This window comes from Equus quagga, chromosome 16 (assembly GCF_021613505.1).
Source record: "Equus quagga isolate Etosha38 chromosome 16, UCLA_HA_Equagga_1.0, whole genome shotgun sequence".
NCBI lineage: Eukaryota > Metazoa > Chordata > Mammalia > Perissodactyla > Equidae > Equus > Equus quagga.
This window is the reverse complement of record NC_060282.1, coordinates 69,617,839-69,645,495: the sequence shown is the minus strand read 5'-3', so window position 1 is coordinate 69,645,495 and position 27,657 is coordinate 69,617,839. Positions and strand designations below refer to the sequence as shown.

Below are 27,657 nucleotides of genomic sequence, written 5' to 3'. Positions count from 1 at the left end.
GTGTTATCTCCTATACATTCTTTGTTTCCTTAAAGGGTAATAGCTGCAGTCAGGCAACTTGATTGTGTTCTGAAGAGAGGCGCACTTCACAGAATGGGTCTTTCACTACCTCGGCTTCCCTGGTACCGGCTTTTGACAATTCCCTCCTTCCACTCTGGACCCCTCCACTCAGCTCTGTACACGGCAGCCTGAAAGCCAGCAGAGTGGGGCTATCTCTGTGGAACATGCTTCCATGCTTCCTACTCTCAGGATAAAGACACAACACAATGCAAGGACTGCAAGGTCTGTCCTCTACTCATCTCTGCAGTTCCATCACATACCTTGCTCCCTCTCACTCTCTCTCTGCTCTAGTTTCTTCTTTCATTTCTTTTCATGTGCCAATCTCCCTCTACCACAGGGAATTTGCGCATCTTCTTTTCTCTCCCCTGTTCACCTTTAGATATCAATTTAAAGATCACATCTAACATAAAGCCCTCTAATCTCTGTGACTACACAAAAACCTCCTACTTTAAGGACTTAGAATCAGATGCCCCTGCTAAAACTGTAGCAGTTGTCGCAAGAACAGTTTTATATTTGTTGGGATGAGTATTTTAACTGATTAGTGATTAGTATCCATCCTTCCCACTAGAGTCTAAGTTCTTGAGGGCAGGGATCACGTCTGATCTTCATCATTGTATCCCAAGTGCCTGGCATATAGAAGACGCACAATAAATATTAGCTGAATGAAAAAGTAAACGATCAAATTCATATTTCAACATTTATTTAAAAATAATTTTCCTTTCATTCCAGCTACCTCATTAATTGCCACTCCCTAAATCCAACATGACTTTCAGGTATGAAATGCTCTTTTCCACATTCTGCATCTGATAAACTCTTACTCGACATTCAAGGTCAAGAACAAATATCTTGTCTAGGGAGAATTAATCTCTTCTGCCACAATGGGTTCAAAGTTTGTTCTATCTACGATAACGCTTTTCTCATTGTATCATACTATTCTCTTACAATTCTTTCATATTCATTCATTCAGCAAATATTGACAAGCCCTTCCTCTGCCTAAGGCCCAGTCTCTGACTTCATGGAGTTTGCGTTCTATTGGAGGTAGATAGACATTCTATAAGCAACTAACTACAACTGTGATACAAGCTACAAGGGTGAAGAAGAAGGGGCCATGTGAGCTTCAACTGAAAACACCTTCTTGGCTGTGAGTTCCTTAAGAGTGATAAACATCTCTTATCCATATTTGCTTCTTTGGAACACAAGTCCTTAATAAATGTTTGTGGACTGTCTGAAAGAATGAATGAATGAACGAATAGTGAATTTCAAGGCACTATTATCCTTTCGTTTTGTTTAACATCATTGAATTTCAATTTACGATGGTAACTTCCAATTTGTTTAGAAGTTCTGCTGGCCCTTATTTTCCAATTTTAACAAGACCTGGGTTCGAAAAAAGAGCTAGATTTTCTGGAACAATGTAGGGGACAAATGATAAATAAATAACAGTCTCTAACAATTAGTACTGCCTCAAAATAAAACATGCTGCCTCAAAACACAACTGGGCCTGGAAATGTTCAAGCGGACCTGAGGCGACCACCTGTCAGGTATGCACAGGAGAAACTCCTGCCCTCTTGGGAGACTGACAAGATTGCCTCCAAGGTTTCTTCAAACACTGAAATTTTATGGTTCTATGAGATTTCTGTATGAATACTACTCATGTACATATTCCACTGGACAGATGAAGAATAGGAAAAAGTTCACTCTTGTCAATTTCTGAAGTTTAAAATTTCGTGAAAGTGAATTTTCTATTTCTCAGTCTATACTCACTTATTCCTAGGAAAGATGTTCAAGGCAGAAAAGCCAGTATGATAGAAATGCCACCAATAAAAGAACAAAGAAAAGTAAAAGAAAAGAAAGTATCAAAGTTAGTGAATCCGCACTTTTTTACAAGATGAGCTTATTCCCTTCAAGAATGATCTTTTCTGTTTCTAAGTAATCCTCTATATGCATTGCCACGTGAAGACTATAAGAGGAGGGCAAAGTTGAATCAAACACATGACCCTACAGTAATGGAAATACAAGCAGAGCAGTATTTGGGCCAGGAAAATAACAAAGTGAGAGGCAGAAATCTTCCCCGATGTATTCAAATCACAATAGAAAGTGTGTGGCCACATCTTCAAACTCAAAGCAGTCTACTACCCAAATTCACCTTAGGATGCTCAGGGTAGCCACATCCATAGGTACCTTTCCTTCCTTGTCTGACTGCCCATGTTCAAAATAATGTGTTCTAGATTCTAGTATGAAAAAAATTTCTAATAAATCAATGGTATCCTTCATCAATGGAACTAATTTAAGAAATCAGAATGTGTCACAAGTAATCATAAGCTTCATTTTTTTTCTGTGTATTAAGTAGAAAAGGGAAGAGGTTAACTAATCTATAGACATCCATCTCCACATCCCTTATGAATAATGTTTTCCATCCACCCCTGTCATCAGTGAGGCTCATTAAACAGCAGTTATTAAGCATCCATCTGTGTATGGCACTTTATAAATATTCCTCCCCTTACCCCTGCCCCCTTTCTCAATCCACCATGTGTCTCTGTTGTGTAAAATGTTAGGTAGCTACAATGATAATAAATAATTAATGGTAAGAATGTAAGGCAGATGGATGAGATGACCTAGTGGCATCTATGAATCTTTGGATGTTAAATTTACTGCTAATAATATAATTTAGCACAATTTGATAAGAAAATATCAAACATTTGATGAGGAAAATGAGCTCATCATAATCCACCAACATTTTCTAAAATAAAAATGTGACAATTAGGGACCACAGATGGACTGACTGAAGCCCTGAGTTCATGTGACTTGTACCAGATGATACAGTCTTGAAATAAATAATTTGAAAAACAGTGTGGAAAATCATAAAAACTATGGTTGCAACAGTATAATAGAGAATGTTACTTTGGCCCAAGGGTGAAAATATTCAGAAATAAAGGACAGCTGTTCTTTTCATTGAAAGGAAGAGGGTGCTTAAAGATGGTAATTAGGGATTTTTTTCCCCTTTTTTCAGTTCTTCTCTAATGTTTTATACTATTTTTTCTTTTTTTTTTTTTTCCTTCAAGGAAAGAACTAATTATTCTAGATTTAGAGACGGTGATATTTAAAGCACTCTTTTTCACCTTTGCAAGCCTCATTTAGTCAGGATTATAAGAAAAAAGCATGTCAGTGTAAAATAAACTATTGCTATGAGACTCAGATTTGCAATTTGGATTTTATTTCAGCTTAATATCAAAATTTCCATAAGCAGACATTATATTTCCTAGAAGGTAGGGATATTCTTGGAGTTATATCTGAAGGAGAGCCAAAGTTATGATCTCATTTGCTTTGTGAATTTTGTTAATAATTATCATTTTCATCACCTACCACATATTGAGTGATTATTATATGCAGCCACTGTACTTATCCCATTTAATTATCATAATGAGAATTCTCATTAATTCTCAACCCACATTAGTGTGGGTATTATTATCTTTGATTTACAGATAAAGGGACTGAGGTTCAGAAAGGTAAGTTCCTTGCTCAAGACAGCACAACTAGTAAGCGCTGGTTCCAGGATTCCAATGCAGCATTAGGTTAACTCAAAGCCCATATTCTTAACCTCATAAGTTGCTGGGGATTTTCCTTGAATGGCAGGATTCTAGATACCTCAGAAGGATAAATAAATGGAAATGTGGGACCAATATTGAGCAATCTTTTTAGTACGCAATAGAAGGAAAGAATGAACCTCAAATAATGCCTGCGCCATTATCCCTTGGCCTAAGTGGCATGTATAAAATATATTAAATGCTATTATTTTCGTATAGGTCGAGATGGTAGGGTTGGCAATTGGTTTTGCAGTTCTAAATTTTTAAAACTAAATATAAATTTTAGTATATGAGTTTCAAAAGTAATACTATTAGTCTTGCTATTTGACGTCTATGGTCAAGATAGAGGCTTAAAAATATTTTTTTTAATGTCAAAAATATAAAATCCACCATATTGGAAGGGGTCCACTCCAACTGGGCAAACAACACTGGTGGATTTAAATGATCTTCCCATGGTCCATCCAGCATCAGTGCTAGGAGCCAAGTCTCTTGTTCATGAACCCATGTTCTTTCCCCTATACCTTGCTACATCATAGCACCAAAAATAAATATAAAATTAGAACAATGGAAGGGAAAAAATGTGAAGTAAGAGCAATCTAACTATCTCATACCCAGTTAAACCTATAAATACTGATGAGTTGAACCTAATTATTAATGATTCCTGACTACAACATAAATCTGTAATTTCTACTAATCCAATAATGGTCAGAAGGGAAAAAGATCATAAACTATAAATAACACATACTGATTTAGGTCCATCATTCTTTTCTCATTCCCTACCTTCCTTCTAAAACAATGTGTTACTTTGCTATCATTGTGTATGGAGTGCAGGGGATACTAAATTGGATAAAGTAGCCCTCGCTGTCAAAGAACCCACAGGATTACTGCAAAGAATATTACGGGAATTTTCAGATTTGTGCTTTTAGCATATATTGGTAGGTTCAGATAATACTATAGACTTAAATATTTATTTAACCAGAATCTAATTAAAGTTTTCTACCTGATTTTAACATATTGATATAAAGGAAGAGAGAGGTATAAAATACCAGCAAACGATGCTGATGTCTTAATTCCTGGGGCTTTGGAGAATCTAGTCGTCACTTATGGGTGCTGTAGTCTTAGCCATCATTTGGAATTTTAAAAGTTCTTTGAGGTCTTAAATGATTTAATGGGTGAAGTGATAAATGAATTATTTCATTAATTCATTCAACAAATATTTATTGAGCAACCAAGAGATATCAAGCATAGTGTTCCAAATGTTATAAAATGCCTACAAGAAAATGGCTCCCTAGATTTTTTTTAAATGTCAGAGACTCTTACCATAATGTTCTGCTTTAGCTGCATGGATATAATTACAAACTATGTTCACTATGCTGGAAAGTAAGGATTTTGCTGGGCCTGAATGAAACCAGAAGCCGAGTTTAAGAAGTAGCTTCTTCATAGCTTCTAAGCTTTCTGTGTGCACTCTGTCTTTAAAGCCTAATGAAAATGCTCTCTTTAGATTTAGAAGAAACTAGGATTCCAAATTTAAAATGACATTTATCTCAAAAGTAAATTAATATTTAATGATAGTCTGATTAATAATTGTGATTTTATGAACTGGAGACATTTAGCATGAAAGCCCACAGACACATTTGTTCTAAGCTACACAGACTAGGAAAAGGACTAAAGATGGACCATCTCTTCCCAAATGTTACCTTACCATTGTATTTCAGAATTCTGCCTTCTAAACACCATTTTCTCATTCTGGTCTTATCTTCCTGGAAAGCTTTTCATTTGTGAACAAGCAGGATGAAGAATTCAGAAGATCCAGTCACATGAGAACTTTCAAAGGATTAAAAGCAACTATAATGTTATCTAGGTGCTAACTGTGGGAAAAAACAGCACAATACTTCACCTGACATTCTTTACATAATAAATATTGAAATTATTATAGCTGATAAATCTCCCAATATGGATCAATTCACATGTCAAGAGCAATCATCACTTCAGAAGTTTTTTTTGCTAATGATTTGAACTGTTTTTTGGCTGGTTTTTTGTTAATCATCTGAACTGATAAGATAGCTTTTGTAAATAAGCACAAAAGAAATCAATATGCAAAAGAAATGGAACTTGTTAAAGGACATGGTGTTGTGTCTGTGGCATTTTAGAGGTTAGAAAGGAAACAAGAATAGAGGAAGAAGGAGTGAGAGAAGAAGGGAGGGAACAAAAGGAAAAAGATTCTGTTTGGGAAAAGTGGGCGTGAGAAAGCATTTAAGGTCACATCACATAGATACTTACAAAGATAATGTTCTACACTTGTATAATATTTTACATTTTGTACAGTTCACATAAAGAAAGAAATGCCTTCAATAAAGAACAATTCCTATGTATGGAAACAAGACCCAGTGCATTCAAATCTCTTCACTAGGATGGACCTGGGAGATACTCATCAGAGTCAAAATAGGCATTGGACTCCAGAGATAGCTTATATGTTTATACATGGTTAACTGGAGGCCAAAATTGGTTGTAAATGGGTATTTCTAGAATTTAAACCATATTGCTTTTGAAACTTAGGGTTTCCTAAAGTAATTCATGCTAATAATAACCTAGGCCTCCACTGTCTCATATGGTAGCCACTAGCTGCATGTGACTATTTAAATTTAAAATTTAGTTTCTCAGTCTCACAGATCACATTTCAAGTGTTTAATAGCTTATGTGGCTAGTGGCTACTATATCGGAGAGCACAGATACAGAAAATTTCCATCATCACATTAAGTTCTATAGGAAAGCACTTGTGTAGACAACCTTCCTGTGAAGTTGTGAGGCTGAGCTCTGTTCTGAAATAAGGATGAGAGAAAAATTTCTTTGGAAGAAGCAGGTTCTGCCTTGTCTCTATCTCAGTCCACCAGCTGCCTCCATTCTTAGCAGCGGTAACCCCTGGACTCCCACTTACAAACTCCGCTCCATCCCAGATTCTAGGACCATCCTCGCCCTTGTCAAGAAGGAGGTAAAGAGTGTATGGGTGTAAAATAATGCAGGACCATGGATTGCAGTTCATCATCAGGCAAACTTGCTCTGGTTCTACTCTGTCCCACCCCAGGCAGCAATTCTTGGTGCCTGTGCTCCTGGTGCTGTTTTGTGACCTAAACTCTGACTTAGGTCCTGGCTCCATTCATTCCTTCACTCATTGATTCACAAATAAACAATGAGCATCCACTATGTGCATGGAGTAGTAGAGGTGCTATGGATCAAGTAGTAAACAAGAAGGACAGTCCCTGCCTTTACTGAGCTTACATTCTCACACAGGAAAGTGACACTAAACAAGTAATTACCCACAATTTAAAATTAGAATTAGGGTAAGTACTGCAAAGGGTGCTAGGAAAGAGAAGAATAGAGAGATCAGTCCTATTCTGGGGGCCCAAAAAGACTTCTTTGAGCCTGTGAATTTTGACCTGAGATCAGAGACATGAGTAAGAGTTAAGTAAATGAAAGTGGGAAAAGACAGCCTCCCAAACAACTATGCACACAGGCCTTGTGGCAAGTAATCCCAGACACCTTAGATGAACTAAAAGAAAGCCAGCAAATTGTAGCCAAAGCCAAGAGGCGAGTGTGCCTGAGATGAGCCTGGGAGGCAGAGGGCAGACGGACCAGAGCCTCTAATGAACAACAGCCTGACACTAGTGACACTTGGGAAAATGAAGAAGGAAGACGGTAACCCCAAGTCAAAGATTTAGGCCTTTATCCCAAGAAAAATGGGAAATCATTTAAGAGTTTTAGGTGGATGAGTGACATGATCAGATTTGCCTTTTGCAAGAAAAGCAAAGGGCAAAATGGATTGAGAACACAAGAAAAGAAGCTAAGAGTCCAGTTAGTGAGCTTTAGTGGAAGTCCAGAAAGAGGTGTTGGTAGTTTGGTGATGGCATAGGAAATGGTCCTGTCTACTGTGCTGAAGCCCTGCATGGATAACATGACCATCACCTGGTTCTCCTGAGAATGGACTGTCTAAACTAGTCTCAACCTCTGCTAGCTACTTAAGATAGCTCTATTCCTAAACTCTAAGTCCCCATAAACCATAGCCTTGGAGCCTAGGGGCTGGATCATCCTAATCCTGCCTGCCCTGCCTGCCCCTGCCTGTCTAAATCTCCAAATATCGTCTGCTCCAGACTCCCTTTCCCATATTTAGCCAGGACTTCCTCCAATACTCCTTAAGTCTAACTTCCTGCCTACTCGGACTGCCATCTGCCATCTGTCTGCATCCTCTCCAGATGCCACGTTTGTCTACCTGACTGATCTCCTTTTAGGACCAGCTTATTCTGACATGACTGAGTACCCACTGTTAGAAAAGAGGAGGAGAGAGTGGAAGAAAAGAACAAAATAGCTCAAGTTTTGGAGTCTGCAAAAAAATAAACCAGGGAACCAGAAGAAGAGCATAGAAGTATCTCTGGGTAATAATGGCGGCCAATGTCTCAACTTCTCCAACTCAGCACACCACAGCCCATGTGCTGCTCCTCGCTCCAGAAGTGGCACCCTCACCCCTTCGTTTCCAGCAGCCTTGCCTTGGTCCATCACCTTTCCTTTCCAAATACTTCATAAAGAATCATCAATCGCTTAGACCTAGGGCAGACTCACTGCGCTGAGCCCCTAGCGAGGGATCTGGGTGTTCTATGTCTGCTTTCAGACAGACTGTAAGCCCTGTGAGGGTAAAGACCAATTTTGCTCAACCTCGTGACCTAGAAGAGTGCTTTACACATGAAAAGTGCTTAATAAATATTTGCTAAGAGCTTGTCTTTAAAAGCTGGCTATAATTTCAAGCCAGCTGGACTATGAGAAAGCAATAAGTCCTCGTAGAGAAAGAACTGCTGCTTTGTCTCAGAAAAAAACATAATGGACTGTTTGGCTATTACAGGCAAAGTCCCCTTGCAGACTTGCACACCAAGTCCACTGGCACCTTGAGAAAGGATAGAGGGAAAATCCTAGATGAAAAGATGTGAGGAAGAGTCTGGAGGAAGAGAAAGGCCTAGCAAATGGCTGGTATCCGGGCCCCAGAGAGATCTGGGCCAGTAAGCAAACTCTGATGGTGAGAAATGGTAAACAGATTTCTAGGAGCAGTGACATCTAACATTCAATTGGCGTTAGTTTCTTGTCTGTGGTATAATTACCATCCTTTATCCCAAAGCACTCAGCCAGAGTCTGTTATCTACAAGAACCTTATACTAGTGATGCTTTAGAGAATCAAAGATGTGTGGCAGTCCTGGAAGCCTGGGTGGAGAGCCAAAGAGAAGAGAGGAGTGAGGTGGGGCAGATGCCATCCATAGCATGGATTAACCAGCAAATGAATGTAATCCAAAATCCTTTTTGGGTTTTTCCCCCTAATTTATTCTGGAGGAAGATGACCATAGAAGGGATGGGCTAATTGTCTATCTAAGTTTATACTTCACCTTTGTAAGAGAAAGTTGTCACTGAGAAGCTCCTGTTAAGCCAAGGATTACATTTCCCAGCCCCCTTCCATCTAGGTGGGTCATTTGACTAGTTTTCATCAGTGGAAGATAACCAGAAGCGTTGTTGTTGCCACTTCTGAGCCAAGATGTTTAAGAAGTGGATGTGCAAGAAGTGGATGTGCCTTTTCAGTCCTCCCTTTCTCCCCACTGCCACACATACCTCTCTCTCTCCCTCTCTGTCTCCATTTGATTGCTATGCAGGTGAGAAATAAACTTTTACTATGTTAAGCCACAAATATTTTGGTATTTGTTACAAGAGCTAGCATCAACCTACCTTAGTCTGAAATTGATATGTTAAGTGGGTGCTGCCTCTATAAAAACCAAAGTATGTGGAGTTGGCCATCAGGATGGAAACAGACATGGAAAACTGGAGGCTCGAGAAGAAATGGTTGGAAAGAGCCAGAATGCTAGTGTGTGATGGTTGTTTCTCACTGCCTATAGCAAAGTATTACAAGACAATGGATGAGCTCAGGAAAGAATTGGCTGGACTCAGAACAGAGATAAGGGCAAATAGCCAAACTCTAGAAATGTAGGCTATAAAGCTGGAACAGTACATTGCTTCAGGGACTCTGATGGTGAGGAATATCACTGAAAAAGGCTTTGAATAACACATGCCCATTAAGACTTTCCAGTGAGATACAGTGACTCAGCCTTGCGGCAAAGATCTGATTAATCGAGTTACTTAACCACCTCCACCAAGGCCTACTGTTTCAGATTACCCCAAAGTAACTACTTGAGACATGGGTGGTTGACACAGGAGCAAAGAAATGAAGCAGGTTCAAGAATTGTGAATAGGAAAGAACTTTCAATGTAGTTAGTAGTGTAACTAAAAGAAAGCAAATAGATAAGAAACCTATGAAGATTTTGAGGGAATTGTATTGCAAAGAAATTAGGAGCCTGATCTAAGAAAAATAAAAAAGAAGAGTGACTATAAAACAACCTCTAGGCATCCAAACTTAGACCAGCAAGAAGTTGGCTGAGAAAGTAAAATAACTCCTAAAAAGGGCATATTTCCCTACACCCATTTTGGATGTGGCCGTGAAGAGTAATGGACAAGGAAGGACCTCTCAGAGGGTAGCTAGGGTTACAAAAAAACAGTGAACAAAGGAGTTCTTCCAAGACAGCAAAACCAGAATCTAACAAAAGAATTTCCCCGATTGCCAGGGCAGGAGACCTTTAGCAATGTCTAGTAGGATTTCCTCCATGTTACGGGTCAATGACTGTTCCATGTCTCCTATTCTTCCTTTTCTCAAATGGGAATTTTACTCTATATCTGATCCATCCTTGTATCATGGGGTGTCAATTACCTGTCTTTTAGTATAAAGGTTTCTGGACAATGAGAGGCCATATCCAGACTTAATGGAGGGAACTTAGTATCATTCATAGAACCTGGACTTTGAGATGGTTGTAGTGACCAAGGGGGTTCAGTTAGTCTCCTGGGGCTGGGGTTTTCCTCCATGTTCATTCTCTTCCACAACTGCCAGCTAGATACACAGAATTCCAAGTGCCTAGTATAAAGAGAACGAATCTAGGTCCCCAAATCACTGCACAGAACACACACATTAGACTCTCACCTGAGCAAAAAATAAACCTGTGCTCTATGAACCTCTGAAATATGGAGGTTTATTACCGAAGCTCAAGTTACCTCAACTAATGCAATGACCCTTGAAGAAGAAAGCGGGGGACTTAAAGCCTGTTATTATGCCCGCATTGGGAGCTGGAAGACCTGGAAACACCTGGATTACAAGTTTTGCTCTGGGGTATCCAAACCCTCCTCCCCCTTCACCATTCCCGATTAAGGTAAGTCCTGGACATTATCCTATCTGTATTCCTCAACAGGCCCCCGACTAGTCTCTCAGGCTTCAATCCTTTCTCCTCTTATAGGCTGTCTTCCTCACGCTTACTTAGAGACTGTCCCTGCTAAAAAGTGGACCATGTCACTCTATTTAAAATTGCAATTGATCCCCAATCCTGTCCTACAGGATAAAACCCAAATGACTTAGGATGTCATACAATACCTTTCACATTTAATCCACAACCTTCTTCTTCAGCCTCATCTCCCATCACTTCCCTACAACTGCCAATTGCTAGCCAAGCCCTTTTTATGACACTGCTTTGCAAATGCTGTTCCCTCTGCCTAGAATGTTCCCCATCTGCCTCCTTTTAGCCTGGTTAAATGCTTATTCATCTCTTAAAAGTTAGCCTAGATGTCACTTCATCTGTGAAGTCTTGTCTGACACTCCCACATAGAAAATTCAACTCTGACAGTTATGATCAGATCAGCCAGCCTCACACATTGTGCCTACTATTAGGATATTTCTATTGTTTAATTATTTACATGGTTTGATTTTGTTGCTATTTATTTTGTTTATTCCTTAGTCTCTAAACTCACCTTCTTACTAAACATTTAGAGAGTTCTGCTTTTTCAAAATAGCGTAATTATGCATTAGAATTGGATTGGCTTCTTTCAACAGGAGAATATAGCCATAATCAGTGCTGACGAATGGGATTCATATAGTCCTTTTGAGTGATTTTTCTAAAATTGTGAAGTATTTGGAAGGCAAGGCTGAGGAATGCAATAAAATCCATATTATGTGCAGAAATCCCGTGTCCTCCATAAGTTTTACACTTCTCATCACACACATAAGTGTCTATTACTATTACCTGTGACTAGATCCTCACCCTGTTGTACATAAAATATTTTTACATAGGAATTTTCTAGGAATGTAGCTACCATATTTGGAACTTCACCAAGATGTGCTCACTATTTCAGAAAGTCATGTCACCAACTATAACACAGCTCATGTTAACTGATTCTCTAATACAGCCCACTCACATTTGTTTGCAAGCGTAGCTGTCACACTCAGTGAATATATTTACTTCATTCTTATTTCAAAATGCCAAATATACAAAAGTGTCACCAATATTCAGTTGAATATTTTCTCTTAAACCCAAATTTATGCATTTTAAGGAGCAAGCATCTGACTACTTTATTATCTTTTAGTGTAGTTATGAATGAGGATACACATATTGATACACCCAAAATTTTATCATAAGCTGCTTTCCTTTTATTTCTTCTTTCTATACAGAGAGAGAATTTAGATTGATTTTTAAAATACTACATGTGTAGATAGGTTATATTATCCATACCATTCCAGGAGAGTTCCAAAGGAGACATTATAAAATACTGCTTATAAAAAGATGTCGTTGGGTCTGATTGAGTAGAAAATAATGATTAAATACATCTAGGAACCCAAAGCAACCATATTTTTTTCACTCTTGAGATGATTCTGTTAAGCAACTATTCAGTCGACTTGCTGTCCTGCTCCACCAATAGCATTTATGACATTTTGCTCTGATTTATTTGTCTACACGTGTAGGCTGTGAGTGTATGATATCTTATTCATATTTACATACCCAACACCTAGCTTAGGAAGTGGCTCAGTAGACATCTCGAGGATGAAACAACACATGAGAGTCCTAAGGAGGTATGCAGTCACTGGCCCTCACGATAGAACTCTGAATCAATTATTCAGCATTTTGCCTATACCAATACTATAAAGCTTTCTTCACTCTGCCTAACGTCAGAGTCAGTCACATACAAACTCTCTCAATTTTCTCTCCTCCTTGTGGGCCCAGGCAGTACTGTCACCTCTGTATGCCAAAAGAGCTCAGCACAGAGAAAGCAGTCAATAAACACTGTTTAACTCAAAGGATTCCCAGGAATATTGGTATACATAGTGGTTGTGTTTTCAGTACTAACAGGCACTGTACTTTAGGTATATTATTTATTAAAAGGGCATTTGTGGATTGGTCTGGAAACCTACACATCACTTAAAGTACTGTTTCTATAAATGTATTACAAGTTCCGAAAACCAAATTTTTTAGATCAACTTTTATGCGACAAGCCTACTGTAGGTTGAGAGTCGTCTGTACAATGTGACTGAGGCTATGAGGCTAATAACTGAGAAAAATAAAAACGTCAATCAATCATGAAGATGTATGCAAATATTTGACTGTATGGCATCCTGCAGGCAATATTTGGCCATTTTATCTTCCAAATTTAATCCAGATGATATTTTTCACATAAACAGAAGCGATGGCCATCTAGAAAGAACTTGACTTCAAATATTATATAAACTTTTCTTGACGAAAATTTCAATAACTTATGATTTATGCTTTCATGACTTTATTATAGTTATCTGTCACTTAATAAAATACATGCCTTCTAGACAATATACTAGAATGTAAATCTGTTAAGTGTCTATATTCCAATTTCCATTAATATATTGGGGGTACATTTTACAGAGGAAAAAATGGAGACATGAGTAAAAGAAAATTATATTGCAAAACTAATACATTTTCTTTTAAAACATCATCATATAATCCTAAAAATAATAGGAATATTTATAATGCTATACTTCATTCAAAGTAATTCACAAAATTTTTCAAAAATGAAAATAAACTATCATTAGAAATTGACCAGTCAGATCATCTGTCTCAGCCAGTCTTACTCTCTGTGGTCACTGTGAGGGTAACACTTCCTAACGTTTTAGCATTCTGATAAAAGTCCACCCACCTTTTAAAAATCAGCCTCTAACTACCTACCTTCTTATTTCAAACTCATGTTGAAAATTTGGGGGTTTTCTCCTACTTAAAGTAAATTCTCTACTTTTGGCCTGTTCCAAGCATCCCCTGTAACAATAACTATGGTATCCTTTAATGGGACCGTATAGCTCCAAATAAATCTAGCAGCTGCAAACATCTTTTCTTATTCTGCCTGGGATCACGCTTCTTAATACCTCTTAATATCTTAGTGGTTAAGTGGAGCCAGAATGTCTCGGTTAAAGCTTGACTGTAGCATTTACTTCCTATGTGACTTTAGACAAGAAAAGCTTCTGTACCTAATTTTCATATCTACATAATAAAGACTATTAGTGATAGATGCCTCATAGAGTGGTTGTGAGAATTAAAATATTTAATATTTGTAAAACACTTAAAACATTTCCTGGCTCAAGTGTTTGCTAGAATAATAATAATAATAATAAATTTATTTTGTTTATATAAATAACAATATAATTACTGTTAAGATATATTTACAATAATGTTTTAATTTAATTTCAATTTAAAAATTAATCATTTTAATGAAAGCTGTTATTATCATTGTTTTCTAATAATTCTCTAATGCATAGACTGGGACAAATTTTCATGATCCTCTATGAATTTGCCTTAATTAATTTTATTAAGTATGTAACTGTTAAATGCGTTTCTGTATGCAGGAGATCCCTCATTTTGAACTATACATGTGATTCTTCAATTAGTTATTCAAGTTTTACTCTCTACACTCTAAAAAATCCTTGAGGGTCAGGGACTATGTCTTCCACCTCTGTTGCATGTGTTCCATTCTAATCAAGCGCTCTTCTCCTTATACATACTTAATGAGTAATAAATGAATTAATGAATGGGTTACTGAGTAGATACGTGATATTAAATCAGACAGTACAGATAGGTACAGTTCAACCTACAGAAACAGGCACTTTTCCCTTCTGGATAACACGGCAGGGATTGGCTTTCACAGGCCAAGAAGCCCCCGGTCTCACACACTTGACCTTCTGCCTGACAACCTGGGCGTGTGGTAGAGTTAGTGGGAATACGTATTTAAGAAGCACAAGGAGGAAATAAGCAATGAACAAGAATGGGCTCTAGATCCGGAGTACCAAGATATTTGTAGTATATGACTAAAAAATTTAAGACTGTGCTGCTTCTACAAAGTTTATTTTATCACTTCGGGAGCAATAAGGCCAAAACTCTTACCCTAAAAAATACTCTGAACTTAAAAAGAAAATCACATATAATGTATGTGTAGACTCCACTCCTCTGAAGCCCTTGTAAATATAACAGGAATCATGATTTTATGCAAAATCCACTTCATGAATATAAGCAAATCTCAAATAATGTTACATTCTAAATCTTATATATTTACCTTAAAATGTGCATGAGAAGATGTCCTATCAACTTTAAGGATGTTCCTAAAGAATTTGTCTCTAAGGGATAGCACATTTCAAGGAATGAATTACTTTCTTATAATTTATCAAGAAAAAAATGTATTGTCAGAATGAAATATATCTTGTATGTTTCCTAGACTTTACCACTCATTTGATCTACTTTCATAATACGTATACACGTATACCAGTCTCTAGAACACCATTTCAAAATACCAGATATAAACTCAAGAAAAAATATTTTTTCAATGTTTAATGAAGACATTCTACAGATATACAGGCAGATATGCACAGAAACCTGGGCAGATACGCTTTTAAGTTGCCAAGACATGAGACTGAAAGCATGTCCTGCCATCTCATTTTTCCAGGAGTCCCACTTTTGTTACCACATTGGAAGTCAGAAGGGTGACTTCATGTTCACAGTTGCTCTGGGGTGTCAACAATGAAACTTTAAAAGCCAAACAGAAAGGATTGGCTAAGGTTATAATTTTCACTAATTCCATCTGAATATTCAATAAACATGTAGGCTCGGAAAGTTGAACTGTGGGATTTGGAAAAAAGTGAAATTGGAAATAGTACCAACTGCCGCACAGATTGATTCACATACGAGGAAAAGAAAAGAGAGTCACCAGAATTCTCAAAGTGGCAAAGTCGGTGTGCGTGTTTGTATGTGAGGGGGATTTGGGGACACTAGCATGAAGAGGGGAAGATGAAGGTTAAAACGAGGAACAAAGCAAAGAGAACTGCCAAGTGATTCACTCCTTTCTCCAAGAGTCCGAGTTGTGCCAGAAAAGGAAAAAGGAGCGCATTCGACAGAATTCTATTTGTGATAAACAACTGGTCTGTACCTGCCAGCAAGAGGGAGGGGTTTATAATGTCTACTTTGTTAAGGCATATTAACTCTTTTAGATGGAAGCGATACTTTCTATTCAGTGGAGAAACAAGTTTTTTATACACTGGACCCTCTATATTCTCAGAAGTCTACGCAGCCACACAAGTAAGCACATTATTTAATAGCCCTCCATTAAAAAACACCACCTCTAGCAGCAATTAAATGCACATACACAAGCACAATGTGCCAAATTACTGAACTATTTAAGTTCTGGCTAATTTAAGAACCGAGAACTCTCTAGTCTAGTTATCTATAGATCCTATTCATGTATTACAAGTAAGCTTTGGACAACTTTATATATTGACTCACACACATACATACACACCCACGCCTCTCTAAAGAGTGAAATAAAGTAAAACTTTATTTTATACATAGATAATTTTTAAAACGTTACCTTCTTTTTTGAAACCTTTCTGGTAACTTACTCAGTACTAACAAGTAAGACTTCAGATTTCTGACTGGAATTTATCTTTCTCTTGTCCTATGAAATGTAATATCTCGATTGATGTTTATTGGTAAATAAACCAAGAGACCTCTTTCCCACACAATACTATACATTTAAAAACAATAATAAGATGCTCACTTTTCCTCTGAGCTGGGCTTAAAAAAAAATCAGATTCCCAACAAAAGCCAAAATCAATCAATGCAAAAACAGAAATGCAAAATGCTATTTAAAATGTTGACATTATTGCATAACTTGATTAGAGAAATGTTGCCCCTGCATGAAATTAACCCAGTGTACATCTGTGCATCGTACATTTTTCAGTGTAATCTGTATCTATTATTATAACACTTGTGCATAGATGATGTATAAATGGCATGTTTGTGCATATTGCACATTGACAATTTTTATGAATGAATACACAAAAATGCTCTAATTCAAGAAAATAGATGGCACATACTATTTTGAAAACGGTTATTAAGCATTGGAAGCAAACGATGAGGCAAATGGTCGGTGTGTTTTGGTGCCTTTCAGGGCAATTGTATTCCCAAGTCCCCTAGCAGAGTGTGTTGGAAACAGCCATGAAGCTCTTTCCTTAGAGACTCGTTCTCCCTCCCGGGAACCGTGTTACAGAACGGAAGCCGCGCACCGCTGGAAGAATAAAATGCATGCATATCTCTGGTTCTGAGGACTGTTCATACATCAGAGACATCACACTCCCTAAATCCGGTCCCACAAGTGTGTGCATGTGAGTGTGGCATTTACCAACAAATGAACAGAAGGCAACAAGAGCTCATCTCCTAGAAATAACATTTCCCATCCCTTCCCTGGCTGGCTGCTCGGAAGCTGCTCAGGGGCTAGCCCTTGAGTGCCTTCCCCAGGGGGACGGAGCCTTCATTAATAACCCTCTCGGGGCTAAGTCAGCTTTGTGTGTAAGTCCACTCGGCGCCATATGGCAGTTTCCAATTCCTTTAGCAACTCAAGTCTGGCTAGGCTGCCCGCGATGATACATTCTTAAAGGAAGACCCCTCTGGGGAGCAGCAATGCCCCCGCCACTTACCTAGCTCCCACCGACCCCGCTCAGCAGGCGGCACGGGCTCGGGCACCACAAAGGGCTGTGGGATTCCCCGCTCCCTCCGGGGCTCCTCTCCCTGCGACGATCCCCTTCGTCAATGATCTCTCGCTGGAAATCCCCCTCCCCTCCACAGAGAGGAGGGTCTCCCAGGCTGGCTGGAGCTCCTGGCGTTTTTTTCCCCCCTCTCTTTACATCCCTGACTCTGGTTCACGTTCTCTAGGAGGAAGGCTCAAAGGAGAGGCGGCGGGAGGAAGCTAAAGCATCCTTAAAAAGAACAATAATCTCCATCGATCTTCACCCCCTTCCCCACGCGGGCCCCCATCCCCCTGCCGCCGCCGCCGCCGCCGCCGCCCAGACAACAGAGGGCTGGGATGGAAGAGGAAAAATCGAGCGGGGCTGAGCTCGCTGCGCGGAAGGAGCCGGGCAGGCGAGCCGCGCCGGCCGCGGAGTTACCGCTCGCTCCGGCTGCCCGCGGCGCAACGGCGGCGGCCGGCGAGGGCGGAAGGCGGTGGGTGCTTGGTGGGTGTGTGTCTGTGGCGGAGCAGGAGACAGGCTGGGCGCGGGAGGCGAGGCGGGGCGCTCAGGGGAGCCGGCCCGGCGCGCACACCCGCCCGCGGCCACCCCGCCTCGCGCTCCGCCTCCTCCCGCGCTCCGCGCACCCGCGGGCTGGAGCGGCCGCCGCCTCCGCCTCCTCCTCCGCCTCCTCCTCCCGGGCGCTCGCGGCTCTAAGGTGGGCGGCGGGCCGGGGACGCCCGGGCTCGGCCTCGAGCGCGGGAGATGTGCGCTCGACCCGGGACAGCGCCCCCGTGCCCAGGGCGCGGCCGGGGCGCAGCAGGGCGGGCACCGCCCACACCGCGGCGGGCGCCTCCCTCTCCTCCCGCGCGCCCGCCTCTCCCTCGGCCCGAGCCCCCTCCGCACCCACCTGCTCCGCGCTGCCGCTCCCGCCAGGCTGCCGCGCCGAGCGGGAGGGTCCGCAGCCCCGCGGGCGCCGCGCACACGGCGCCGGGAAAGCCCGGGGCGCCCAGCCAAGCCGCGCTGCTCGTGGGATTCCCCCGGCCCTGCGGCTCCCGGCGGCTGGCTCTCCCCACGCCGGTCCCTACACGACCATGACCCGGGGCCCGCAACTCGACCCCGGGGGACTGGGACGAGGAGAGATCGCTGCCGAGGGATGGGGCCCGGAGCATTTTCCCGGAGAAGGAGTGCGGGGATAACTAGGAGCGCGGAGAGCATCTGACTTTCCTTGCGAGCACCTCCAGCTCCGCTCGGGGGCCGTCGCCAGCCCCAGTAACCCCGCTTTCCTGGATTTGAGGGGAAAGCCGGGTCGGTGGCAGCCTTCACTCTTGCTTCCCACGGGGGCGCTATTCATACCCTGGCTTTCCTTCTCCTGCCCGCTCTCCCTGCCATCTGGAGAACAGTGCCAAGTTCCTCCTTGGAGGCCGTAGGGTGGACCCCCAGACCCTTCGCCGCTTTCAGGCGCGGTAAAGACAGTATGAATTTGAATCTCATCCCTCCCAGACTCCTGATCCGTGTGCTCCTGAACCGGCACGAGATGGAGGGAGCCGGCACAGTTACAGGGGGTTTCAGGAAAATAAATAAAGTAGCTTGGAACACTGTTTTAAAAAAGAATGTAGGCCGTGATAGTATATTTAAAGCTGGGACTCCCTTCTGAGTTTCTTTAGGCCGAGAACGATGGCTATTGAAGAGGGTCCAAATACACTCAATTTAAATATATCTCATTAAATTGCTTCTGTTTTAGCCCTGACACGCACTGGGACGCACCGTCTTCTAGGGTTCTCCACACCTGGCCTTCCTGCGGTCCCATAGGCGTTATCTTGTCCTGGCTGGTCTTTTCGAGGTCCAGATATTGGCCAGGATGTTTAGTATAGAAGTTGGCCCTTCAGACGCCATCACCCTCCGTTCAGGACTCGTCCGACGGTCCTCTGCTTTTCTCGCGGCTTTCCAAGCGTAACTAGGTAAAGGAAGTGGACGCCCAGTTTCCCAATCCTTTGTCGCCAATCCTGACCAGTGTCCCAGCTTCAGCTCCACATTTCTATGGACCTGCAGGAGGTCCACTTCTGCGTCTCCACCTTCTCATACATTTCACATACTTTCTGCAGATTACTACTCTTCCCCAAACACAACACCGACCGTGTCATTTCCCTGTTCACAAATGTTCCCTAGCTTCCCATTGCCTACCAAACAGTGCCTGCACACTTCTGTGCCATTGCACGCCGGAGTCTCTTCTGGGATGCTCCTCTCTAGGTCTCAAGTCTAAATCGTTCCTGTACTTCAAACCCCAGTTCAAACTCTGCCTCCTCTGTGACCCCTCCTCTAACGCCGGTAGCAAGTAGTTGGAGCTATCTTTTTAAAGACATATCACCTTCTGCTTCCTACAGAATATATGTACTTCCTCTGTACATGTCTTACCGCGTTAAATAAGTTCCTTAGGGTAGATTCCATATTAGTCTGTTTGCATTCCTTACGTCTAACCCAAAGCCACACATGTAAGAGAGACCTATTCATCCAACAAACATTTATTTTGCAATTTTACTCAGGCACTCGATATTTGTTAAATGAATGGAATTTATAAAATACCTTAAATCTAGACTGCTTAAGATTCCTTTCGGGCGTGCCTACATTTAAGTGGCCTGAAGTTTCGTAAATTTTAGGGCTGGTGAAAATCCCGTTACTTTACTAGCCTACATCAACATTACTGATCACCTCAGTATGAATTTAATTATTTGACAAGTATTTGTTCAAATATTTTTTATTTTAAATTTCCATTCAAATTTAAAAATGGATTCAGAAGTCTGAATCCATTTTTCTACTAGGTAGTCGTTAGTCAAGAGAGCGAATTATCTGTTGGGTAAAACATTGCTGCCATCTCCATTTCTGGGAAATAGGGCGCTAGGAGGAGGTTATCGATTATGCCTGAGTCTTGCCAGTAAGCAGGCAATGATATGGAAAAACAGTCTTTGGAAATGAAATCTAATTCTGCCTACTAAATTACTCATAGCCCAAATGGGTTATGGAAACTAACCCTTACTATACAAATTGTTTGGAATACCTGAGTTCTCCATATGCACAGCTTGAATTCCGGATGGTTGGAAAGACTCTTCTGTTGATTATCATCACGTGGTTCCACTGCCTTACTATATACAATTTTGGATTTTTTTCAGTCGTTCTCCAAAGGAAAAGTTAAAATGATCTAGGGAAAAGTCAGACATGTTTTCACATTGCTCCTGAAACCATCAGTTTTTTTTTTTAACCTTTATTATATTTATGGAACTGTTCCTGTCACTTGTTCTTTCAATGTCTCAGATTTACCTTGAGTTTTGATGAAATTATATTCATAATAAAGGGGAGAAATGTCTGTTTAGTATATCAAAAGCATTCCCCCAAAATGCTTGGTAAAATAAATAGCTTTAATATAACTTTAACCTGAAACAGTCTTATGCGTATCAGTAGATACAATTTAGATGAAGAATGTGTTTCCTTCTACATTATAATGCTGGTTTATTGGAAAATATATGTATATACACAATATCAAGCATTATAGTTTTTGGTATTTTTTTGTTGAATAATGTATTTGAAAAATATTTAGTGTAATCCAAATAACATCATTACCAACTATGCTTTAACTTCTCAAGTTGGAATTTTCGTTGGCAAGTTGACTTACAGAGAAAGCCTGTATAGATTAGGATAAAGTAGTAAAGGCAGAAGGATGAACATACTTCAAATGTTAGAAGCATAAGGGTAAGAATTTACAAGGTTTTGGAGACTAAAGAATTTGAGTTGGACTTAAGCTTTTTTAAAAAGTCAAATGGATAGAAATGTGTAACATATTGAGTAAAGCCAAACAAAAACAAAAGCGAGTTCTAAAAGAAGAGTATTTAAGAATGAGGCAAATCTCATTAAAGGGATAAATATACAAACATGTATGTAAATGTGGGATGCATGTTTGTGTGTACATTCTGGAAGGATATACATTAACAAGCTAAAGGAGTTATCCTCAAGAGTTGGAAGGTGGGTTTTGTTTTATTTGGTATAACCTGGTTATATCAAAAGACGGGTGAATGTTAATGTTCTTTAAACATCAGCACTATGAGGACACTACTTTACATTTTTAATCATTAACCAAATATATACATAGACTGGCATGACACCTTTTTTTAAATAGAGGCAAATGCTTCTCTGGTGCTTATCATCATACCAGAAAGCAGCTGCTGAAGGACGATTAGAATTTACCAAATTCTTAGACCTAATGTGCCTTTTGCCCTTTTAAATGAAAATGTAGGAAAGCTTAGACAATTTAGAGCGACTCACAGAATCTTAGCAGTCACTGAAATCCTATAGTCACACATGGCAGTGAAGGCTTGGAAAATAAATGAGCTGTCTGTGTGTTCTTCACTGAGGAGATAAGTACCATCTCATTGATTCTTTTGAATTTAGTTGAGACAGATTTGTCTGTCCTTTGAAGATTTAAAGTAAGAGATAAGCTCCAGACTGACTGTATTTTTTTTAACAGTTATTGTACTGAGCATGAACTTTTTGAAAAATGCCAACTGCTTAAACACAACATTTTTCTGCTACGCAGTAGCACAAATATAAGCACTGTGTTTGAATCCATCATTAGAGCTACTTCCAGATAACATTAGTGTCTAAACAGCCTAGTTTGTCCTTAGGAATCCATGAGGTTTAGGGTAAGGGATTTCCGGGGCAAGTTAACTGGAAATTTCAAAAATAAGCTATGTAAACACTATTTAATGATGTGGGGCCAGCCCGTGGTGCAGCGCTTAAGTTTGCAAGGTCCACTTAGGCAGCCCGGTGCTTGCCAGTTCAGATCCATGTGTGGACATGGCACCACTTGGCAAGCCATGCTGTGGTAGGCATCCCACATATAAAGTAGAGGAAGATGGGCACAGATGTTAGCTCAGGGCCAGTCTTCCTCAGCAAAAAGAGGAGGATTGGCAGCAGATGTTAGCTCAGGGCTAATCTTCCTCAAAAAAAAAAAAAATTTAATGATGTTATTCCAGAACATGGTAGAACAAGGATTGGATTCCGAGTCCCATCTCTGTTATGTATTTGCGCTGTATAATAACACATAAATTTTCCCAAGACATTGCTACATGTCAAGCACTGGACTAACGTCTTTACAGGTATTGGCTGATTTAATCCCTGCAGTAGTTCTTTGAGGTAGACACTGTCACTATTATTCCAGTTAATAAAGGAAGTAACTGAACTAGAGAGAATTTAAATTATTAATTATTAAATTTAATTTTAAATTACTGTCAGAATTGGAATTTGACCTAAGGCAGTGTGAGCTTAAAATTTTAGCCTAGATTCCCTCTACCTCACCCCACTTTGATAAGATCTTTCTTTCTGTTTTACTAAGTTGTCTCAAGTTCATGTGGGAAAATATTGTATAAAATATTATTTTTAATTTAGGATGGTAATCAGGTTAAGATAAATGTGGGATTTGCCAAACGCAATCTACATAAAGAAAAGAAAAAAATTTGTTGCTGGTCCCATAGTGGGATGGAGGCAGAACATACACCCTTTGTTTTCCCAACAAGAAGATCGATGCTGATCCATCCACACCACTCACTGGTCATCCACATGACATTTGTCTGACATTTGATCTGACAATGTTGGGCACCTTTGGGATGAGGCACGTTGCCATGGACTAGGCTGTCAGGTTTACACAGGGAAGGTGCCTGTGTGCAGCATGATCCCCCCAAAAGGACTAAACAGCTCCAGATGGTGAATGTACCGCCAGGACAGAGGATCAGAGAGCTTCTGCGGCTCTTAGAATAAGCAAATTCTGGAGCTTTCGGAATAACCTGGGCTTTGGATCAGTAGGAAATGGAGAATCTCCAACAGAGGCTGAAGTACAACTAGTCACCAGTGAAAGAGCCCTCTTTGCAAATATGAAGGCATTATTCTCAGCCCCAGATTTCACATCGTTATAAGCAAAAAGTGGATATAATGATATAACATGTCTCTCCTGGCCAGGCAAGGACTTTGTCTGTCAGAAGCCAAGATCATAGCTGCAGCAAGCAAAATGAAATTAGTCACCCACAGTCTTTTCTGAGAAATTTCCAAGTGGACTTCGGACTCAACAAAGTAGTTGGGTTTAAATTGTGGCAGATACTCTAACAGGGCCTGTGTTCCCTTCTGAGAATGAAGCCTCAGCTCACAGTACATTTAATAGAGACATACTTCCGAAGGGCCGTTAATTCTCAGAGTGACGACAAAGTAATGCTGCCATATTTCTTGGTCTTCCTGGTACTTGGCACACTTGCTCCTTCAAAACCTTCTTTGCAGTATCAAGTAGAAATATTGATCATTGCTAGGATCCACAGCCTGACAATGACCATTTCTCATGACTAATTAAAGTTGTCATTTAATATTTCGCTCTAAGTAAAATGTACTACGGTGATACAGATAAAATCAGAGCTTTTTAAAAGCATCCTAGCATTATATATTTACTACATTTATGTCAAGAACTTGACGTGGTAATTAATGAAAAGCACTTAATATTAAAGATGACTCAAAATAAGTAATAAAAATTGCTAAACACATATGAGAAGGTATACAAACTCAAAAATAAGCACATTTTAGGGGCTGGCCGGGTGGCATAGCGGTTAAATTCATGCCTTCCGCTTCAGTGGCCTGGAGTTCAAAGGTTTGGATCCGGGGTGTGGACCTAGCACCACTCATCAAACAATGCTATGGTGGCATCCCACTTACAAAACAGAGGATGATTGGCACAGATGTTAGCTCAGGGCCAATCGTCCTCACACACACACAAACAAAAAGCACATTTTACTGAAAACATACTACAGAAATGAAAGGATGATGTTTTTTCCAATAACGCCAACCTCTAGGTTGCTTAATTACTACTAACAAATTGTCAGTTGATGGAATTGAATATATGCTAATTATGCTGCTCATAGTCAATATTTTACTTCATATTATATATATTATTATGTCATATATATTATTTGAAGTAAAATATTGTCAATGGGCATTTTAGGTATTTGAGTCTGTTTATTAACGTAATCCTTTTCAATAAAAAACTGAAGGCTTATTTCAACAAACACAGGTATATATTTTAGAACACAGGAGCAAGTGATTTTGACTAGAATTTAAAATACAGAAATAAAAATTTTGAAACAACTATTTCTTACTCCCCCCGCCACCACTCTACTCTATGCACAGCTAAACCAGACCCAAGCAGATTTCAGAATTTGTCATATTTCATATTTGATTTAGCTAATCCCATCGCTCATAGCGATAATCAGATGTGGAAAAGGAAAACCAAACATGGAAATTCTCCCCATTCAATGAGCCTAATTAGCACGAAAGCAATCTAATTGGACTTTCTGCTCCTGCTATCAAAGACGTCCCCAGCTGCCCCAGCCATCCATCAGTTCACGTGGCACTGTGTTGACAGAGATGGTAGTGTCACTAAAGAAGCAAATCTTTATGAGCTTTAGCTGAGCCATGACTCATCCCATCATATTCCTTTCCACCACACAAGAAAGTGAGTTCAATAGAAAACTAACCTCTCCTGAGAATAGCAACAACAATCCAAACCACATCCTTTGTGGGGTTCATGCTAATTGAAGTAGAGGGTAAAATCTCACCTGCATTAGACGATTTCTCTTGTTCCCTCTTTCATTACTTACATTTACCTCCGAAAGCCCCTAATATTAGCTGGGGGGGTGCATCGCTGGTACCAGGAGGGTTAGCTAGTTATACTATAGACAAAAAGGAGGACGTCATTCTCTTATATTGTTTTGAAATTACTAAATGCAGTAATCATGACAACTGCATTTGATAACAGTTGACACACAAAAAAGTCTAGTGTAAGTCTCATCATATCCTCTATTATATATTGCATTATTTTAAAATATTTCTGATACTTATATTCTTATGAGAACTCTTTAAAATTCAGAATTTTGCACAAAGCTCATTTGAAAATTTAAAGGGCACTGTATAGGATTGTTCGGGGAAGAATGTGCTTCTATAAAATACATAAAATGAAATTCACCTATTAAGAACTACAAGCTCAAGAGAGTTCCCAGACACAAGACTTTCAATACAGTGCCAGGTTATGGCTTAAGTGATTTTCTATGTCACCTATGGCAATTACCAATAGTTGTAGAACTGAAAACTAATGCAAAAAAAAAAAGTTAACGTAAAAGCAGAGTGGATAAATTGAATTAGTCAAATAGCGAGTGCTGAGGAAGGGAGAAACACTTTCCTTTCTGCTTACAAACTCTCCAGTGTATTCCCCGAAGCATGAGGTTTGAGTGCCCATCGACAATATTAGTGTTTGGCTTGCAGAGCTGTAAAATGCTCCTGGCATCCCCATTTGCAAAATGTGGCTGTTGACGTTTAAATGACTCTGTTAAGATTTGACCTGGAAAATTACAGTCAATTCTGTACACTTTATTACCAGAATGTGGCCAGATTAGAAGGAATTTGGAAAAGAGTAACACAAATGATTAAAGAGGAAATTAGGAAGAGGAGCACTAAACTTGTACTGCTAGAGTGATGAGGAAACAGAGATGTGGAAATCCTGTGTCTAAAGAATGAGTACTTAAGTATGATTGGAGGTAACACTGTGCTTATCTTCAGTGACTTAAAATGAATACAATAAAAGAGCGAGATTAAAGATGACTAAATTTTTGTTTTTAAAGCATCCATTTAAAGCAACAAAAAGTTCTTCTCAAAGTATCAAATATAGTAAGCCTCTGTTTAAAACAAAACAGAACAAAAAAATCAACTTAAATAATGTAACTTGTTCACGGTAAAGAGCTACTATTTGCATACTCTTAAGAAAAAAAATACATTAGGACTTTTTTCCTAATTATGCTTGCTAATATAATGAGCACTTAAATATGGCACTTTCTCTGATCATTTAAATAATAAGCCACATTGTATATCTTGGGGCCTCATCTTGTGTTGAAAATATATGGTGATATCAAGTAATAAACATTGACATTATTACTATTTGACTACCTATTGTCATATCCTATAATTATGATTTATAGAATTAAAATTCTAAGAAGTCTTAAGTCTAAATAAAAACTTACTTGACTATCTTCAGAGTAAATGATTGTTGCACAAAGTCATGCATTTTTTCCTTAAGAAATATGTGGATTCAGCAAAGTTTTGGTGTTCCTATTTGATATTCCTCCCCTATTTCCTTCCCATCACACTTTACAAACAATTTTATATCTATGACAGCTAGAGTGGCAGTTTTAGTGTCTAAAACAGTATGTGGTAATTCCCACCACAAGTTGAGTTACCTCTTAGAAACTTGCATGGAAACGATAAATCTGGGAAAGCCAGAATTGGGGTTGACCTCCTCCTCCTCCTTGATACTCCTGCCTTTTTCTCCCTTGGGGGCCAACAGTCTCCCAGGACTTTCATCTATATGCAGACGATTCCCAGAGCCATCTTTTCTAACCCTTGATAATTGCAATTAGTGTTACATTTCCAACTGCCCATTGGATCTTTCCACTTGGATATTCTGCCATCACCTCAAATGAATTCATCTGACATAGTTTCTCCCCTTGATCACCATGCTTGTTAACGGTACCATTATTCTTTCCATCTTCCTCCATCAAAGCTTTGGTAGCCACCTTAACTCAATGCTTGCTCCTTCGCATATTCAGTTACTCACAAAAATAATGTCTCTTAACCTAGTCTTGTGCACACACACACACACACACAGCCTCATACTTTGCCTTATTCCCACAGTTCCCTTCAGCATGAATTCTCTCCCTACTCTCACCTTACCAAAATACTACTATCATCCCATCCCATCTGCCTATAGAACAAATCTCCAACCCCTTAGCCTGAGGTTCAAGACCTTCTGTGATTTGACTCTATGCCACATTTCTACCTTCCTTCCCCACACATGTTCCTGTAGTCACTGTCCCTCAGAGAGACTTGGCCTTTCCTAGTTCCACACTTTCAGCCACACTGTGTTCTTATCTTGAAATAGTCTCTCCTTCCTTCTCCATCAATCGGAATTGTGAAAAGTCTCATGTAAATCCTACTGCCTCCCTGAAGTCTTCCTCGACTGCTATAGGCAGAAGAGTTTTT

The 27,657-nt window shown here is 39.9% G+C and overlaps 1 protein-coding gene across 1 annotated transcript in view; it reads right to left on the bottom strand.

The window, feature by feature from the left end:
• Positions 1–17,939, bottom strand: part of KCNB2 (potassium voltage-gated channel subfamily B member 2) — a 364,869-nt gene extending 346,930 nt beyond the window's left edge. Inside the window, exon 1 of the mRNA XM_046642571.1 lies at positions 17,518–17,939. The gene's annotated coding sequence lies outside the window, so the exon portion shown is untranslated. The remainder of the gene's footprint in view (positions 1–17,517) is intronic.
• Between the last annotated feature and the right edge of the window lie 9,718 nt (positions 17,940–27,657).